This window comes from Plecotus auritus (assembly GCF_963455305.1).
Source record: "Plecotus auritus genome assembly, chromosome: 5".
Taxonomy (NCBI): Eukaryota; Metazoa; Chordata; class Mammalia; order Chiroptera; family Vespertilionidae; genus Plecotus; species Plecotus auritus.
The window spans coordinates 12,148,426-12,168,485 of record NC_137776.1 but is presented as its reverse complement, the minus strand read 5'-3'; the positions used below and the strand labels follow the sequence as shown (position 1 = coordinate 12,168,485).

At 43.2% G+C, this 20,060-nt stretch overlaps 1 protein-coding gene across 4 annotated transcripts in view; it reads left to right on the top strand.

Annotated features, from left to right (window-relative positions):
* Positions 1 to 2,750: 2,750 nt before the first annotated feature.
* RAPH1 (Ras association (RalGDS/AF-6) and pleckstrin homology domains 1) overlaps positions 2,751 to 20,060 on the top strand; it is a 77,415-nt gene continuing 60,105 nt past the window's right edge. For all 4 annotated transcript variants that reach the window (XM_080669740.1, XM_080669739.1, XM_080669738.1 and 1 more), the window contains exon 1: positions 2,751 to 2,913. The gene's annotated coding sequence lies outside the window, so the exon portion shown is untranslated. The remainder of the gene's footprint in view (positions 2,914 to 20,060) is intronic.

Sequence of the window (20,060 nt, the reverse complement as noted above, 5' to 3'; positions counted from 1 at the left end):
CTCCGCTCTTTTGGCTCCGTGGGCCGGATAGAACAGCCGCGGGCCGTAGTTTGCCCACGGCTGGTCTAATCTCAACAAACCTGGCCATAAGGGAAAGAGAGTGAAAGGCTGTAGACAGATTTTTATAAGTTATCACTTATCAAAATATTTTCATTTATTAATTTAAAGATACTCATTGTGGAAGGTATTATGCCAGATATTATGGGAAGATATAAAGATGAATACATAGTTGTATTATATTTATTGGGGAAGATCATAACTTACTGAAATAATTATAAAGATAATGAATGATGAATTCTCCAAGAAAGGAACAAAGGCTACAGGAATCCGTCAGGAACACCATCTTCATTTATAAGATAACACTAGGGACCCAGTGCATGAATTCGTGCACCTGGAAAAGAACTGTGGGCCACGAGGCTGTGGTGGGCACAGGGGTGGGTCTCAGCCCATCCTCCAGGCCCCTGCCAGGCCCCTCCCACCGGGGCCCCTGGTCCCCTGTCTGCTGGCAGCCCTGCTCCCACCACCCACGCACTGACTGCACGGCACGGAGCAATTGGGGCAGCTGCCAGCGGCAGGTGCGAGTGGGGCTGGCACTGTCAGCAGGTGCGAGAGGTGGCTGCTGCCCTGATCACCCCTCAGGAGCAGGGGGAGGTAGAAAAGCCCTCGGGGGCGATCCGGGCCAGCAGCCACCGCTTTCATCCACTGATGGTGCCAAACAATCGGGACCGGCGCCGGGCACCGGCAGTGGGTGCGAGCAGCAGCTCCAGTGCCAGCTGCAGGTGCTAGCCGGGCTGGCACTGGTAGTGGGTGCGAGTGGCGGCTCTGGTGCCAGCAGCGGGTGCGAGGGGGCCATTGCTGACAGCGGGTGCTAGAGGCAGCTGCCGGCCCCAATTGCCCCTCAGGAGGAGGCAGAGGTGGAGAAGCCCTGAGGGGCGATCGGGGCAACTGCAGCTCGCACCCGCTGATGGCAACCAAGCGATCGGGGCGGCGCCGGGCGCCGGCAGCAGGTGTGAGCAGGGCCAGTGCCGGCAGCAGATGCAAGTGCCAGGCGGGACCGTGGTGCACGGGAGCAAAGGATTTTCAGTAACCACCAGAGGCTCGTCCTGATGACAGCGACCGGCGTCCTGCCTTGGTCTGGCTCCCCCGCTCACCTGTTCCACCATCCCGCCGCGGCCGACGCCCACCATGTTCTGCACTCTGCCACCTGCTGCCAACGTCTGCCAGGTTCCGCGCATGCCCCCTGGTGTTCAGCGCACATCATAGCGACCGGTTGTTCGGTTGTTCCTCCATTCAGTCTATTTGCATATTAGCCTTTTATTATATAGGATTATTCTGCACAAGAATATTAAAGCACCTACTCAACTTAAAATGCAAAAGTGCAAGTTATGTTTCTAAAGTAGATAGCTCAAGAGTGAAATGCAGCTCATGATTGTATTGTGTGGTTCTTAATACCAGTTTGAAACAGATTGTGTACCAGTTTGGAACAGATTGTGCAAAAAAAGACCAAAATTACTTGAAAGTCCTCAAGAATAGTAGAAAGAAGGAATGTAATTAGCCAAATCAAGATTTGGACCCAGGACAGAGAAATGAACACCCTTGTTCGTAGAAAAGGAGCCAAGATCTCAGAAATGTACAGTTAATTCTTTATTTGTGAAAATTCAAGATACAGATACTTTCACTTAGCAAGCAGATGGAAAGATGTGAAAAAGCAGTGTTTACTGCAACAAATTGCAGGTCACATTCTGACTTGTCAATTGTTTTAATGCTGTCAACAAACTTGCTCTGCATGTAGCCAGTCAAAAAATGATTTTATTCTTTTTTCTTCCTTCGATCAACTTTACGAGGTCAAAATAAAGATATAAATTAGAACTTAAAAGTCAAGCCTGCCTCAAAATAAGCAGTTTCTGGGTAATTTAGAGCTTGGTCATAAGAAAACGTGCCAACACCTTCCTCCAAAGCAATTTCAACAAGGGAGTGACAGCTATTAAGAACCTAAGGTAAGCAAATGTCAAAGTTAAAAAGTCCTTCAAGATAATTGCCATGTCCAATTTTTAAAAGCTTCTCAATATAGTGCACGAACTGTAGAGAGTTGTTGCCCAAAATGAAAGGATTTCTTTTAAAAAAAAAAAAGCCTCAGGTTGCGAGGACAGTGGTCCTTTAAGTGCCTAAGACCATGTGAAGTGCTGCTGGGGTCCCGATACTCGCGCACAGAGGTGCACGCAGGCGGGTCCCGGGGATCCGCTCCGGCCCAGGAGTCCCAGGCCCGGGACAGGGGCCGCGGGCCTGCTTCCAGGGAGGGCAAGGGGGACGGGGGCGGCGCCGGGATTTTCCTTCCTCCCCATTCATTCTGATTCACAGGCTCCAGCGGCGGCTCACCGGGGCGCGCGGAGGAAGGCGGAGCGCGGAGGGCGGCCGGCTGGGTGCGGTCGGGCGCCCGAGGGGAAGGTGAGCGGGCGGGGCGCGGGCGCGGGCGGAGGCCGGGGAGCGCGGACGCGGGCGGGGGCGCGGGCAGGGGGCGCGGGCGATGCGCCGGCGCCCGGGAGGGGCGGGAGCGGCCGCCGGCGCCGGAAGTGAGTGATAGGCGGGGGCGGGGGCGGGGGCGGCGAGTGGCCGGCGCGAGCGGTCCGCCTGTGGGCCGCCCGGCCCTCAGCCCCTCCTTCGGCGTCTCGGCCGGACACGGCTGCCCCGTCCGCCGCGCGCTCCCCGCGCGCTCCCGTCCCGCCTCGCGGCCGCCGCCCGGTCCGTCCGTCAGTCAGTCACGGAGCGCGCGGCGCGGGAGCTGCGGACGCTCGCGGCGTCTCTCGGGAGGGAGCGCCGCGCCTGGGAGGAGGAGGCGGCGGCGGCGGCTGAGGAGCTGCCCAGCCCGGGCCGCTACGGTAGCCGGGGCCGGCGGACTACCGAGCAGCTGTCGCGGTGAGTGCCCAGCTCGCCCTCGGGCTGGCGGGGGAACCGGCGGGCGCGGGGCTGGGAGGTACGGCCGCTCTCCCGCCTCCATTTTCCCGGCCCCGGCAGCGGGCGCGGTGCGGACGGCCGAGCTGGGGCGGGGTCGCGGCCGGGGCTGCGTGGACCTGGCCCGGCGGGGCGGCCGGCCGGCCGACGGGGGGCGGTAAGCTGGGCCCGGGCTGCACCCTGCACCCCTGGGGGTCGCGGCGGAGGGAGACAATGAGTCCAGGGCCGCCGGGGGAGGGTGCGGTTGGCTCCTCGGAGCGGCGCCGCGAGCTGGTGGCCCGGACCGCGGGGAGGGGACGACGCCCCCCACTAGCTGCAGAAGCAGTGTTCCATGCCGGGGTTCCTCGGGTTCCGGCGCCCCCTCCCCACCTCTTGCGCGTTGGAGTTCGGTGCAGAGATCTAGAAAGGCGGGGCACCTTCGGCGTCTTCGCCCTAATGAAGCAGCTAAGTAATTGCTCCGTGGCTTCTGAGCCGCAGCTCGTCTTTCTCGGTCTGTATGCGTTCCCGCCGGAAATCCAAACTGCCATTCATGGGGGGATGGCGGGGGGCAGAGTGGGGGGGGGGCGGGAGGCAGTGTAATAGTATTTAGGATGCCTTCGTGTTAAGATGGCTTGAAAGATGTGGTTTTCTTATGCAGACAGTGTCTTAGGGTGACCCCCCAGTGGCAGCTAGAAGCCGCAGAAACCTCGTTGCTTGTGAGCGCGGAGACGTGGCTTAGTAGGACCTAGCTGTTGGGGAGCCCAGGCGTGCCAGCCCATGTCTGTGTGTGTGCATTTCTTCCTCTCCGTGGGAAGGACGGGTAGGGAAATCGGGGGAGATCGGAAGGTCTTCCCTTAGCGCCCCCCCCCCCCCCCCCCCAGCGAGGCTTGATGTCTGCAGCCCTTCTCTGGGAGAGCCAGCCGGCTGTGTGTGGGAAGCCACGGTGAGGGCACAGTCCGGGTAACGGGGCAGGGTTGGGGGCGGTCGGGTTATGAAACGGGTGGCACTGAGTCCACAGGGTAATGCGTTCAGGCAGGTATTGGTGAAATGCCTGCTGCCTTGTTAGGCAGGGTGCCGCGGACAGGACCTGCCGCGGACGGAGGTGGCAGCAGCTCGTTGACGCCGGGGCCGCCAGCGGTTCCCCGACGCGCTGTCATTGGCTTAGCTGTGCGACGTCGGATGAGCTGCCGCTGGGCTTTCCACCGCGGGTTCTCCATCCGTAACGCCGGAGTTGACCGCCCGCTTCCCGCCCCGGAGGGTCGTCAGGCGCGGTAACTGAGATTACGTGTGCAAGATGCCTAGCGCCTTGCTTGGCACTGAGGGTTTAACCAATGTTAGTTCCCTTCTTCCCTGTCCGCCGCTTTTGGGATTTTCTTTGGGGAAGGTGGGGAGAAGAAGTGGACGTAGGCAATTGTAATGCAATGAATTATAGAATAAAATGTTGAAGTAGAGGTGCAAAATAGGGGAGCGAAGAGGAAAGAGCATAATTCAAGATTGGGAGCCGGGGTGGGGGTGGGGGTGGGGGGGAGGAAATGGATGGAAGTTTCGGCATTTAAATGGAACCTTTATGAGTGGGTGGGATTTCAGCTGATGTGCATTTGGAGGGGGAGGGCCATCCAGGTAGAGGCGGTGCTCCTCTTGAGAAAGATTTGTGGAGGAAGAGCAATGGGGGGGGTGGGGGGGACAAAACTGAGACTCTCAAAAGCTTTTTAGTTCTTGTTGAAGTCTGACCTTCGCAGATTGTCTCTGTTATTTTGCTTTTTATGTTGTGAATTTCCCAGAAACCAGATCTAGGGTATTCAAGCAAGTACAGAGAGATGTCTAACAAACCTTAATACATGATTTTTTGGATTAGACATTTTGTGTTATTGGACTGCTGTTCTCTTCTATTTGAATTTAATAATTATTTGTGGATAATTGCTCTATTTGGTAGAAAAAAAGCATCTGATTTTTCAGATTCAAAAGCCTCACTAAGGTTATGTATTAAGTAACTAGCTGAAAGGAGTGGAGTAGTGGGCACGTATTGGGTGTGTCTCAAACTTTTGACCCATATCATTTGTTTTCACAAATATTTTAACACTTATTTTCCACAGATGTGTTTTTAACCTTTGTCTTTGAAGATAATTAAGAGGGCCTGTTCTTTTGGGTTTGCTCCCTTTGGTTCCCACTCATGCGTACTCACTTACTAGGTTAGTGTGGTGGATGACTGTCACACTGTCCATAGGTAATTAGACACACCTTATACAACCTCATGGCTTTGCCTTGGTTCTCAAGTAGTTGAATGTTAACATATTAGTTTTGTTAATCCTCCCAAACTCTTATTTTAGGAAAATTAATATTAGTGAAACAGGTATGTGACCTCAGGCAAATCACTTATCAAGGATCTCAATATCTTTACCTATAAAATGAGAAATATGGATTAGATCAGCAATTTTCAACCTTTTTCATCTCATGGCACACATTAACTAGTTACTAAAATTCTGTGGCACCCCAAAAGTATGTATTTTGCCTGACCCCCCCCCCCCCAAAAAAAAAAGATACAATTTTGATTCATTCACACTGAAAGGCTATTGTGTTGGCTGTTGTCTTGTCTTTTTTTTTTACAATCTAAGGGAAAAGAGGTCAGTGCCCCTAATAGCCAGGTATTGCATGTTTAAAAAATTCTTGCAGCCCACCAGTTGAAAATCACTGGATTAGATCACTATTTTTCAATCTTGTGTTTTACTGAAGTCTGGAATTTTGAAGAGGACCTTCAGAGGTTCTGCAGATGTTTGATTTAAACCTCAAAATGTATTTTAGCCCTAATGGTTTGGCTCAGTGGATAGAGTTGTCGGCTCAAGGGTCTCGGGTTCGATTCAGTCAAGGGCATGTACCTTGGTTGCGGGCACATCCCCAGTAGGGAGTGTGCAGGAGGCGGCTGATTGATGTTTCTCTCTCATCGATGTTTCTGACTCTCTCTCCCTCTCCCTTCCTCTCTGTAAAAAATCAATAAAATATATTTTAAAAAATGTATTTTAAACCCATAATTTTAAAAGTGACTATTATATGACATGCACTGTTTAAAATGCTTTACTTATATTAATTTACTTAATCCTTGCAATAATCCTATGAAGCTTCTGTTAATATCTAAGAAAACAGGCACAAAATACAGAGCTATAAAGTGGTAGAGCTTTATAGCATAATTCTTAAGCTTGTATTCTTTTTCCTTTTTTTTCTTGTTAATCCTCACTCAAGGATATTTTCCCAATGATTTTTAGAGAGCGTATAAGGGAGGGAGGGAAAGAAAGAGAGAGAGAAAGAAAAAGAGAAAGACAAACATTGATATGAGAGAGAAACATCAATTAGGTTGCCTCCCTCACTCAATCTGCAACTCAGGTACTTGCCCTTGACCAGGAATTGAACCCGTGACCCTTCAGTGCTTGGGCAGATGCTCTAATTACTAAGCTACATGGGCCAGGGCAAGGTTGTATTCTTAACCACATTCCTATACTGCCACCATAATAAAATAAATAACACACAAGTACTTTTATTGTGGTAAAAATATACAACCTAATATTTACCATTCTAAGCATTTTTAAGTGTACAGTTCAGTGGTATTAAGTACATTCACATGGTTGTGAAACCATCATCACTGTCCATTTCCAGAACTTTTTCATCATCTCAAACTGAAACTACTCATTAAACAGTAACTCTCCATCTCCTCTCCCTCTCCAGCCCTTGGTAACCGCTTTTCTCCTTCTATGATTTTGACTACCCTAGGTACGTCACATAAGTGGAGTCATGCAATATTTGTTTTTTTGTTGTATCTGGCTTTCTTCACTTAGCATAATGTCCTCAAGCTTCATCACGTTGTAGCATGAATCACAATTTCATTATTTGGGGCATATACCCAGAAGTGGAATGGCTGGATCATATGGTAGTTTTGATTTCTTTTTAGAAACTACCCTACTGTGTTCTACAGCAGTCATGGCATTTTACATTCCCACCAGCAGTGCACAAGGGTTCCAATTCTTCTAGCCTCACCAACACTTGTTATTTTATGTTTCTGTTTTATAATAGCCATCCTAATGAGAGAGAAGTGGTGTATCATTGTGGTTTTACATTTTTCTAATGATTAATGATGTTGAGCATCTTTTCATGTGCTTATTGACCATTTGTGTGTCTTCTTTGTAAAAATATCTACTCACGCCCTTTGCCCATTTTTAAAATTGTTTTGTTTTATTGAGTTGCAAGAATTTTTTATGTATTCTGGATATTAACTTTGTATCAGATTAATGATTTACAGACATTTGCTCCCATTTTGTGGGGTGCTTTTCACTCTATAGCTAGTGTCCTTTGATGTTCAAAGTTTTTCATTTTAATGAAGTCCACTTTATTTTTGTCTTTTTTTGCCTGTCCTTTTGGTGTCATTGCCAAATCTAGTGTTATGAAGCTTTTCCTCTGTTTTCTTCTAAGAGTTTTAATAGTTTTAGCTCTTATGTTTAGGTCGTTGATCCATTTTGAGTTAATATTTGCATATGATTTCAGGTAAGGGTCCCCCACTTCATTATTTTATTTGTGAATATCCAGTTTCCCCAGCACCATTTGTTGAAAGGACTATATGTACTTTCCCCATTGAATGGTCTTGGCATCCTCATGCACATGTATAATAATATTTAACACATTGAAAATCATAGTGCAACATGATTAGACATGGTTAATTTTGGGGGGGGGGGCAAGCATTCCTTAGTATACAGCTTCTCTTATTATCTCTGTGCTTATTTGTGAATTTTAAGTGGGTTAATGAATGATAAGGAAAGTTGGAATTTACAGTAGATTTCTTAAAAACTCAGCCGTGTCTATTCATATGGAATTGTTTAAACAATACCTTACTATGGCAAATGCATTGTGTTTAGTTAAACAATGGGCAAGACCCAAGTCCATTTCTTTGGGGGTATAATTCTGTGTAAGTCATTTGTTTAATAACAAATAAACATATAACACTACTAGTGGCCTGGTGCACGAATTTCGTGCACATTAAAAGGGGATTAATTAGAGGAAATAATTTAATATTGCTATTTGCCCTTTCTCTGTAATAGAAGTGTTAGAGATGAAAGAAAATTAGTAAAATGTATATGAAAACCTTCCTCCTGTCACAGTCTGGGGCGCATCACAGGACCCAGAGTCAAGAACCCACCCACCCACATGCGTCTCAAAATCGCGTGAGACCCAGACCCAGCCGCACCCGCCCCCCCCCCCCCCCATTGGGATAGACCAGACCTGGCTAGTCCCACCCTTGTCAAGCCCCACCGGGCAGGGAACGTAGCCTCAGGTCCCCTGGCCTGGCGCCAGGATGGGGGATGTGGCCTGAGGTCCCCAGCCCAGACTGGGATGGGGGGGCATGCCTTGAGGTCTCCCGTCAAGCCCCACCAGGTGTGGAACATGGCCTGAGATCCCCTGTCAAGCCCCGCTGGGTGGGGGGCATGGCCTTAGGGCCCCCATCAAGCCCCGCCAGGCAGGGGGACACAGCCTCAGGTCCCCTGGCTCGGTGCTGGGGCGAGGGGTGCGGCCTGAGGTCCCCCAGCCTAGTGCCGGGGTGAGGGATGCGGCCTGAAGTCCCCATCAAGCCCCATCAGGTGGGGGGCATGGCCTGAGGTCCCCTGGCCTGGCACTGGGGCAGGGGGAGCAGCCTGAGGTCCCCTAGCCCAGCACCAGGACAGAAAGTGCACCTTGAGGTCCCCTGTCAAGCCCCACGGGGGCAGGGGAGTGCGTAGCCTCAGGTCCCTGCTGATTGTTTGTTAAGACTCCTTATGGGAACTTGGCCTCAGCTGTGGGTGCAGCCATCTTTGTGACAGAGTGATGGTTAATTAGCATATTCCCTCTTTATTAGGTAGGATGTCCTGATGTCATAATATTAGATGTTTTTATAACTTTTTTAAAGGTTTGGGTTTGGGTTTTTGGGGTTTTTTTTTGTTTGCCTTCTAAGCAGTTGTTAGATATCGTTACTAAATTTTGAAAGAAAAAATTATTTAAAAAAAAAAACTTGTATCCATTTTATTGAAGCACATCCTGAGACTGCAAAGTGAACTGTTAAAAGCTGCTAACAAAACAAAAGCATCCTGGCTGGGTGGTTCAGTTGGTTAGAGCATAGTCCTGGGTTCAGCGCACAGACCCAGGTTGACATGCGCTGACCACCAGGGGGTGGCTTGGAACATGGAGGGCGTTCGTGACGTGATGCTGGCAGTGGGGTGGCAGTGGAGGTCCCAACGAGAGCGGGACCGCGTTGGGATGGTGGAGCAGGTGAGCAGGCGGTACCAGGCCAAGGCGGTGTGAGCGGGGGGCCCGATTGCCCCACAGATGGCGACAAGCGGTGGGTGGGGGGTTGGGAGGGGCCAAGGCCGCTGCCTGGCTTCCAGGCACTGAGGGAGCCAGGCCTCCGATCAATCGTCCCACAGACAACGACCAGCAGCTGGCAGGCCCTGATCACCCGACCAGGAACTGGGCTTGGATGGCGGGCGACCAACCTCCCGTGGCGCCCCTGGTGGGGGGGTGGAGGCTGCAACCTCTCGCTGGTTACCTGGGGGCGGGGATGATGGGGATGGAGGTGCGGTGAGAATGCAGGGTGTTCATGGAGCTCGCTCTCTCTCCCCCTGCAATCCTTCCCCAGGACATCAGGGCTCATGTGCCAGGGTTGGCTGGCCATGGGAGGTTGGCTGTGGGAGCACACTGACCACCAAGGTGCAGCTCCTGCATTGAGTGCCCCCTGGTGGTCAGTGCACCTCACAGCGACTGGTCGACCGGTCATTAGGTCACTTAGGCTTTTATATATATAGATTACCACATTTTGTTTATCCATTTACCTGTTAATAGATATTTTAGCTGTTATCATTTCTAATGTTTACAAATAAAACTGGGGTGACATTTTTGTATAAATTTCATCATGTCTATGTGTTTTCATTTATTTTGTGTAAATACCTATGAGGACATGCTGGTTGTGTAGGGTAGGTGTGTTTTTAATTTGAGCCACTTTTTATGTTCTTATTAGCCTTTTGGGATGTGACTATGAGTCTTTTGCCCATTTTAAAAATTAGGTTTATCTTTTTTTATTTAGTTGTAGCAGTCTATAATAATAAAAGCATAATATGCTAATTAGACTGGACGGCTGAACAGCGGAACAACTGTCTGGACGATCTTCCAGACGAAGCCAGGGCTGCAAGGGCCAGAGGCAGCCGCGAGGGCCGAGCCTCTTGCACGAATTTCGTGCATCGGACCTCTAGTTCTTTTATAAAAGATGTTTTTTATTGATTTTTAGACAGAAAGGACGGGAGAGGAATAGAGAGGTAGAAACATCGATTAGAGAGAAACATCATTGATTGGCTGCCTCTTGCACACCCCCTACTGGGGACTCAGCTGGCACACCGGGCATGTGTCCTGACGGGGAATCTAACCGCGCACCTCTTTGTTCCTGGGTTCACACTCAACTGCTGAGCCACACAGGCCAAGCATTGTAGCAATTCTTCACATATTCTAGATACAAGTCCTTTATCAGCTATATTTGTGAATATTTTCTCTTAGTTGGTGGCTTGCTTGTTTATTTTTTTAATGGTATCTTTCAAATAGCAGAGGTTATTGGACTTCATAAAAATGATCAGTATTTCCTTTTGATGGTTAACATTTTCTGTGTCCTAATCTTGGCTTACACCAACGTTGTAAAGATATTTCCCTGTGTTTTCTCTTAGGAGCTTTATCATTTTAGCTTTTACATTTCAGTCTATGGTCCATTTTGAATTAACTTTTTATTATGGTGTGATGTGGGAGCAGCCCTCCAAATTTATATCTATTAGTTCCAGCATCATTTGATAAAAAATGCTTTTCATTTTTATCTGTCAAGCATACCGCGATATAATTGGTAAAAAATATCTCTCCTCTTTTCCTTTAACTTTGACATCCCTGTTGAAAATCATTTGACAGTATAAGTGTGGGTCTATTTCTGGACTCTCCATTCTGTTACATTGATGTAATTCTCTATTCTTTTGCCAGTACTACATTGTCTTGATTACTTAGTCTTATAGTGAGTCTTGAAGTTAGTATAACCCTAACCCCCCCGCCAAGTTATTTTTTCCAGATTTTTTTGACTATTCTAGGTCATTTGCTTTTTCATACACATTTTAAAATCAAACGTTGGAATATTGGTTATAATTACATTGAATACCTAGATCAATATGAGGATAATTAACATTATTGCATCTTCTCATCCATTCACATGGTATATTTCCATTTATTTAGATCTTTAATTTCCCTCAGCAGTATTTTATATCTTTCAGTTATATAAACACTGCATACTGTTCTATGTGGATCATTTCTTACAGTCAAATCATTATTTACACGTGCTTATTTTTATGATAAAAATTAACATTTGGTGTGGAGTTTTCCATATGATAATGTTATCTACTGCATATATGAAGGGACCATCTATTCTGATGTGACAGTGCTAGAAACAGGAGACTAAAATATATATTTAGAAACATTAAAGCAGAAGTTTACAACTGTGTAATTATTGGCATAATTCTTTTGGCTTGTGTGATTGTGGATATTAATATTTCAAAAGGCTTATTAATATAGCCTGATATTTTTAGAATCAGAAGTAAAACAGAATCTTTTCAGTTTAATTGGGGCTTAAATTTTTGCCAGAGGACTTTGAATTTTCATTTTGTAGTTTGCCTTCTTTTCCCCCTTTCATTAATATTAATGAAAATGTGTAACCCTTATAAATGTATAAAAAGAAAATAAAATCCTATCATCCAGAAATCACTTTACATTTTTTGGAAAATATATTTGTGTGTGTGTGTGTGTGTGTGTGTGTGTATTTATATAGCTCATTACTATATGCACAATTTAGTTCTTTCATTTAAACTTATCACTAGCATTTTCCTATGCATTAAATGCTTTATGAATAATTTACACTGTCTGCATTATAATCCAGGATGTACATAACACACTCGAATTTTACATAGTTTTTCTTTTCTTGTAAGATATTTAGTTGCCCTGCCCCTCCCCATAATTTTTTTAAATATTTGGCTTTGATGAGCATACTTATACTTACTCACATACTTTGTCTATATTTTGAATTTATTTGTAAAATAATTTTGTTTTTAATTATGAAACATTCTAAAACAAAGTATAAAACTTGATAGACATCTACATACTCATCACCAGTAGTAATCAATTATTTATATTTTGCTTCAAATAATTTGTGTAAGGAGAAAATACAACAAAAATCCTCCCCCAGGTAACAATTTGTGCTGCACTGGTGCATGTTTCAGTGCATTTAATGCCGGTGTACCCATAAAAATTTTCTTATTGCTGTCTGTACTTTTGAATTTTATATGAAGGGTAAACTCTATCATTCTTTTAAAATTTGCATTTTTTACTCAACCATATGGTTTGACATTATTCATACTGGTTCTTAAAGATCCAGGTCATTCTTTTATAAGAATAAGGCCGTTTTTTTTTTTCATTTTCCTTTTGAGGAATAGATAGATGATTAGGATGCTACAATGAACATCCTTTTACATTTCTCCTGATGCTTGTCTCATAAGTGCTTGGACACTTGTAGGTGGTATTACGAGATCATAAGATATGTAATCTCCAAATGGCTCTTCAAAGTGGTGAGTTATAATGTGCCTACCACCAGTGAGCATTACTCCACACCCTCTCCAACTTTTGGTATTATCAGACTTACTATTTTTGCCAACTTGATGGGTATGAAATGGATAATATTTTTTATTTAGAAAATTTTTAGAAATATAGGTATTAGGACAAGGAATATGAGATTTTGTAGCATATTCAGTGAACCTTTTTATTAATGAAAACTGTATTCTTTCAAATTTCCATTAGGAATGTTTCCAATCACACATTAAAGTTTTTAAAGAGTTTTCAGTAAAAGCATTGTTGTTTATTTACGGTGTCCTGGCTGTAAGACTGTTTGATATCAGAGAATTGCCTAAAATGAATTAACTTTTATTTTGTGATATCTGTGTAGATAATCTAGATAAGCGATTTTTAGCTGGTGTGCCACAAGAATTTTTAAAACATGCAATACCTGACTATTTAGTCAGGGGCACTGACCTCTTTTCCCTTAGATTGTCAAATAAAAAAATGACACAGCCAATACAACAATAGCCATCCATTGTGAATGCCCTGTCTTAAACCATAAATATACAGATCATATAATAAAGTTGCATCTTATCAATCACATCACATACTAGGTGTACCAGTTAATAATGCGGATTTTTTTCAATAGATGAAGTTACACATATGTTGATATATATGCGATTTGATATGTATGCTATTTTGTTGTATTGACAGCAAGCTGCAAACCTTCAAATTTGCTGAAGGTGTTAACATCATAGATACTTTTAAAAATGTCGAATTTCGTGCCAAAAAGAGAGCATTTGCAGGAAGTTTTAATTCATTATTTTGAAGAAAAGTGCTGCTGAATACTTAGGGAAGCTTATGGTGAACATGCTCCATCTCAAGATACTTGTGAACGCTGGTTTAAATGCTTTAAAAGTGATGATTTCGATGTGAAAGACAAAGAATGTCCAGGTCAACCGAAAAAGTTTGAAGACCAACAATTACAAGCATTATTAGATGAAATGCATGTCAAACTCAAAAACAAATTGCAGAAAGATTAAACGTTGCTCAGCAAACAATTTCCGATAGTTTACAAACAATGGGAAAGATTTTAAAGGAAGGAAAATGGGTGCCACATCAACTGAACAAAAGACAAATGGAAAACCGAAAAGTCATCAGTAAAATGTTGCTTCAATGGCACGAAAGAAAGTCTTTTTTTGCATCGAATTGTGACTGGCGATGAAAAGTGGATTTATTTTGAGAATCCCAAACGCACAAAATCATGGGTTGATCCAGGTTAACCATCAACATTGACTGCACGGCCAAATCGCTTCAGAAAGAAGACAATGCTCTGTGTTTGGTGGGATCAGAAAAGTAGTGGTGTATTATGAGCTTCTAAAACCAGGTGAAGCCATTAATACTGATTGCTACCAACAACAAATAATCAATTTGAACCATGCTTTGAAACGATCAGAATGTTCCAGAAGACACGGCAAAGTAATTTTGCTTCATGATGACACATCATCACACACTTCAAAACCAGTTAAAGACACGTTAAAAGATCTTGCCTGGGAAGTATTAACCCACCCACTGTATTCACCAGACCTTGCTCCTTCAGATTACCACTTGTTCTGATCTATGGCACACGCACTTTCTGAGCAGCACTTCAAAACATACAAAGAAGTGGAAAATTGGGTCTCTAAATGGCTTGCCTCAAAACAAGAAAAGTTCTATTGGGACAGTATCCACAAATTACCTGAAAGATGGCGGAAATGTGTAGCTAGTGATGGACATTACTTTAAATAAAGCACTTTTGATGTTACTCTTTAAATTATTATGTTTTCTTTTATTACAAAATCTGCCATTATTAACCAGTACACCTAGTAATAAGGTAGCATCTGATTGGTTAATTTTTGGTATCAGAAACCCTTAAAATACAAGTATAGTCACCTGATTTTTTTTTTAAGTCTCTTTGGAGCAAAAACGGTAGGTAAGCCCTGGCGGGTTTGGCTCAGTGGATAGAGCATCAGCCTGTGGACTAAAGGGTCCTAGGTTTGATTGTGGTCAAGGGCACATGCCTAGGTTGTGGACTTGGTCCCCAGTAGGGGGCGTGCAGGAGGCAGCCGATCTTGCAGGCTTTATGGACCCTTTTCGGTGGGTATAATGAAGGTTCTGTTCTTACTAATTAAAACTTAGGGCATAAAAATAGAAGATTTACCTGAATTTCCTTGTTAACCAGAATTTGTATTAAAATATTAGAGAATGGCCGAAACCGGTTTGGCTCAGTGGATAGAGCGTCGGCCTGCGGACTGAGGGGTCCCGGGTTCGATTCTGGTCAGGGGCACGTGCCTTGGTTGCGGGCACATCCCCAGTGGGAGGTGTGCGGGAGGCAGCTGATTGATGTTTCTCTCTCATCGGTGTTTCTGGCTCTCTATTCCTCTCCCTTCCTCTCTGTAAAATATCAATAAAATATATTTTTAAAAAAAAATATTAGAGAATGTTTAGCATCTATAGTTTAAACACCCAACAAATTCATTCTGAAAATTTCAGTAACTTTATATAGGCCCTATTCTTTTCGCCCAAAGCAATTCTTGACCCTCAGTCTTATCTATTTTCATTTGTGGCTGGTTAATGTCAGGAATAAGAACCATCTGTGATTAGTTTTCTGACTCCTGCCAGAATAAAATACTAAGATACGCAAAGATGGAAGAACTACTATAATCTATGGGAAGTCACATTTACTAGTAATGTGACTTCTCCCAAATTTTGAGTCTCTATTCAGAATTCTGGGTAACTCTAAAAGTCTTTTTTTACAAAACTGTATGAACTTTGGGTTTTTATATGTGGGAATTGGAAGTAACTTCTTTGAGGGATACTGAGGAAGGATTGATGGGACAGAATGAGAGAGAATCTAAAGAGATGGAGAGGTAAAGCAGGTTTCAGGAGTACAGAATTTTGCAATGAAATCTTGGAGAAGAGAGAAATGGAGATGAAGGAAGTTGAGAGGAAATACATTGTAATAAATGTATTGATAAACTTTCTTTGCTGAAAACTAGTTTTAGGTTTCTGTCACTTGCAGGAACCCTTACTAATACTCATTTGTTACTTTTTATGAGTGTCATGTTATAATACAGCTATTGCATCATATCATATCCTTAGAAACATATAACCTTATCCTATATAATAAAGAGCTAATATGCTAATTAGATCGGACAGCAGAATGACCTTCCGGAACGACCTTCTGGAACAACCAGTGGGCGTGGGGCGGGGCATGAGGCAACCAGGGCTGCAAAGGCCTACTCTTGTACGAATTCGTGCATCGGGCCTCTAGTAGAAATATAAAACTGTTCTGCTGAAACTAAAGGGCATTATAGAATTTTCTTTGTGTTTTTTTTTAAACTATTTACCTCTATTGGTAGGGAAATTAATTTTAAATGTATTGGTTCCTTTAAATTAATATTTATTGAGAACTAGATAAATTAGCCACTTTTTTTTAAGTACTTCACCTTTAGCTTTGAGTCATCTTAAATTAGATGTCATCTTAAAGTAGAACTATTTAGCAGAAAATAGTTGAAATTCAGATGAAGAGGGAATATGATTATTTGTTAGTTGCTCTGGGGTGAAAATGAGAACCATATGTCTCTCTCAGAAGCCTATGACCTAGTTGGGTGTGGAGGGTGATAAGGCAAGTACACAAATAACCACCACATAATACAAAGCTGATTAGCTATAAATGCCGTAGAGAGGTACAAAGTTCATGGGCCTCTCAGAGGAAGTAGTATATAACTTTCTTGTGTTTAACTAGCACAGTGCTTAAAGTTTTTTTTTTAGTTTTTAAAAATTGAGATATAATACACATACATAACATTCACTCCTTTAAAGTGTAAAATTCAATGAGTTTTAATATATTCACAAGGTTGTGCAACTTCACCACTATCTAATTCCAGAATAAACTTTAAAATTTTTGAATGTTTTTAACTGAGGTTTGCCCTCTAGTTCTCAGGCTCTCCACTCCTTATTGTTTACATCTGTCTACCAGTGGTATTTTTATTGGCCACCTGACACCAGAAGGCATTTAAATTTGCAGCCAGGCTTAAGAGAATTGTTTTTGTTTTTTTACGTTTCCTTAACCCTGGAAGCAAGTGCCACAATTACCTTCTGGGTGCCCATGTGGGTAATACTTGCTGCTGTCCTGCTGAGCATCCTTTTTTCCACCTCTGTTCCTTTTCTGACTCTACCATCTGACTCCTTCAATAACAGTACCACCTCTGCTGCAGCCTTTTGTGAGAGAGGACTTCTCATTACCCTCAAGAGGGCTTCCTTAGAATAAAATCCAAACTCCTTTTCTTGGTTTACAAATCCTTGCAAGATATGGCTCTCTCTTCCCGTCAGGCTAATCTTTCTGTTCCATGACACATCAAACTTGTATCCTCTACCTGGAATGCTCTGCTCTCTGATCTTTGCACATCTGATTCCTTCTCATCGTTCATATCTCACTTTAAATTTTGCTCCTCAGGCCTCCCCTGTTCATCGAATATAAAGCAGCTATTTGATCACTTTTCACCCAGTCCTCATTTAATTATCACACTTGTCATGGTCTTATTTGTTTGGCACATAGTATGTGCTTAATACATAGTTGTTGAATAATGCTGAGGAAAAAGTGCTTTCTTTGAGCTATGGCTTCTGCTCTGGTTCATCTGGCTATATGATTCTTCCATTCTCTTCCAGAAATTTACCAAATCTCTGGTCTTTTGATCTCTGCCATCTCCAGCTTTCACTGCCTTTATGAGTTTATTCCCTTTTATAATTGTTTATTCTCATTTCAATGGGAGAAATGTAATGTCATTCTTTTGACAGGTTGAATTGTACATTCAGAAACATGTTCATGAAAAAATGAACAAAGGCCAAGTTAAGAAAGCATGACTTGTTTTCTGAGAATACTAATTAGTTTAGGTTGATTGAAGGGTAGAAAATAAGGTTGAAAATTTTAGGTTGAGCCCATATTAGAGAGGGTCTGAAATCATTTGATGAAGAGTTTGTACTTAACTCAGAATGTCATGAGGAACCCCTGTGGGTGTTTGAGCAGATCACATGTGGGTGTTGGGCTAAGACAGTGCCCCCCCCCCCCCACACACACACACACTGCCTTGTGGGGAGATATTTGATGGATATGGTTCATCATTCTGTAAAAGGAATTCCTTTACAAGGTGGTTCATTTAAGTGATTGATAAATATAAGATTAAATTAACAAAATTGCCTGATTTGATTTATAGTTCTTAGGCATCTATCAACTGTTAAAATAGTTCTTATTTATTTTTATGCATCCTTATTTGATCTTTAGTTACTTCACAGTTAATGTACATGATAATGAAGAGGATATATTAGTTATATCCTGGGTTGTCAAAAACAGAGACATAAGGGAGAAGGCATAAAGGCATGCATCACCTCCACTAGTATTTCTATTTCCTCTTGGTTAGGGGGTTTCACCATGGCTAGCCCAAGAACAACACATCTCTCTGTTTACTAAGGAAGTACAGTTCCATGTGGAAACTGTACAAAACTGAGTTCCAGGTGTCAGCTCATTCCCAGAGGACCAAGCCATCCAAGTCCCTCATGGCAGATTTACTGTGCTTGCTCCTGCAAAGCCTTTGAATAATGTAGTACATGCCTCCTTCCTAGTCCCTTTCAACACTTAAAAGATCATGGTTTATTTTATTTTATTTTATTTTATTTTATTTTATTTTAAAAATATGTTTTTATTGATTTTAGAGAGAGGAAGGGAGAGGGAGATAGAAACATCTATGATGAGAATCATTGATTGGCTGCCTCTTGCACGCCCCCTACTGGGGATCGAGTATGTGCCCTTGACTGGAATTGAACCCAGGTATGTGCCCTTGACCGGAATTGAACCCAGGATTCTTCAGTCCTCAGGTCGACGCTCTATCCACTGAGCCAAGCCGGCTAGGGTGATCATGGCTTACTTTAAATTTGCTTCATGTACGGACTTACAAAAGGAAGGAACTTTGTTCTTAGATAATTTGTTGCTCTTAGATAATTTGTTTACCAACCCCCCCCCCCCCCCCTCAGTTAGGATTAATGTTCTTTGAAGATCTGGAAGGTATTTTTTGCTTCCTTTGTATCCTGAATAATACTTTAGAGTAATGCTGTTTATAGGCAGAGTGTTTTGAAATGTTAGACCCTAAGTAGAACTTGGGCCTTTTCAGTTGAGGGCCACTAACCTACAGAGAAAACTTCATGATGTATATATGAAAAGACAATTTTGGCTTTTTTTAAAAAAAAAAGTCATCTTTATAAATTAATGACAAAAGCTATAAGATGCTGTTTCTTTAAGAATAGATACAACTGGAAGAGGATCTTCAAAACAGGAACACTGATTTATGCATAGAACATAGATTTAAAAATAAAAGAAGCATACCAAAGATGGGAAATTTTAAATTTGGGGGAAATTAAGTTTAGATTCTCACTCACATTATGTGTCAAACTAAGTTACCTATGTAAAATGTAGCAGTTACGTAAAAGAATGAGCCTGGCTGGTGTTGCTCGGTGGTTGAGTGTCTACCCAGAAACCAAAAGATCTTGGTTCAATTCCTGGTCAGGGCACATGCCCAGATTGTGGGCTCAACCCTCAGAAGAAGACGTGCAGGAGGCAGCCAATCAATGATGTGTCTCTCTCAACAATGTTTCAATTTCTATTCCTCTTGCTCTAAAAATCCATTTAAAAACATATTTTTAAAAGAATGAATAATAAACTAAAAATTTACATAAATATTTATTTGATGGCTGGGTAGAAAAGAACTAAATAGTGTAAGAATTCAAAAAGAAAGGAATTTATACCTCTGATAACGTTAAAAAATAAAATTTAGAAGTGTCTTAAAAAAAAGACTTCAACAAATTAAAAGGTGTAAAACCTGAGGAAAATGTTGCCATATACATAACATGGTTCATATATTGAGTTTCTAAAGAGCTCATGTAAATTCAGTTGGTTTATTAAATTCCCAGTTTCCGTTTGCTCAGTTTACACATGATACCCTTTAGTTCACAGCAGGTCCTGTGTTGTAGGTCAAGAGAGAATCATACCTCTGGTGCCTTATTCAGATGAGTAGTTAATGGCCTTGCAGCCGCCGCGCCCCCCTCCCCCCACCCAAACTCACTTCATTGTACATCATGTTGTGTCCATTTCTCTCCTTTTCCTTCTCTGCTCTGGCTTCCTCTGGCTTCCTTTTGATGTTCTCTTCCTCTTTTTGTGCCTTACTAAATTTAACAGAGTTTTTTGGGGTTTTTTCTTTACTGTTTCTTTTGTCTGATTTAGGTTTCCTTCCTCTTGCTTTTGTTTTGCAAGTTTTACCTTGCACAGTTGGGGGCACTCCTTGAACTTGGAAGTTTTCACAGCCCCCCTTCTCTAGTGTCTGTTTTTCTTTACAATTATTTATCTGATCAGAGCAGCCTAGGAGGTGTTTAAAAATTTTTATTATTTTTGTGTGTGATAGAGCTACTGA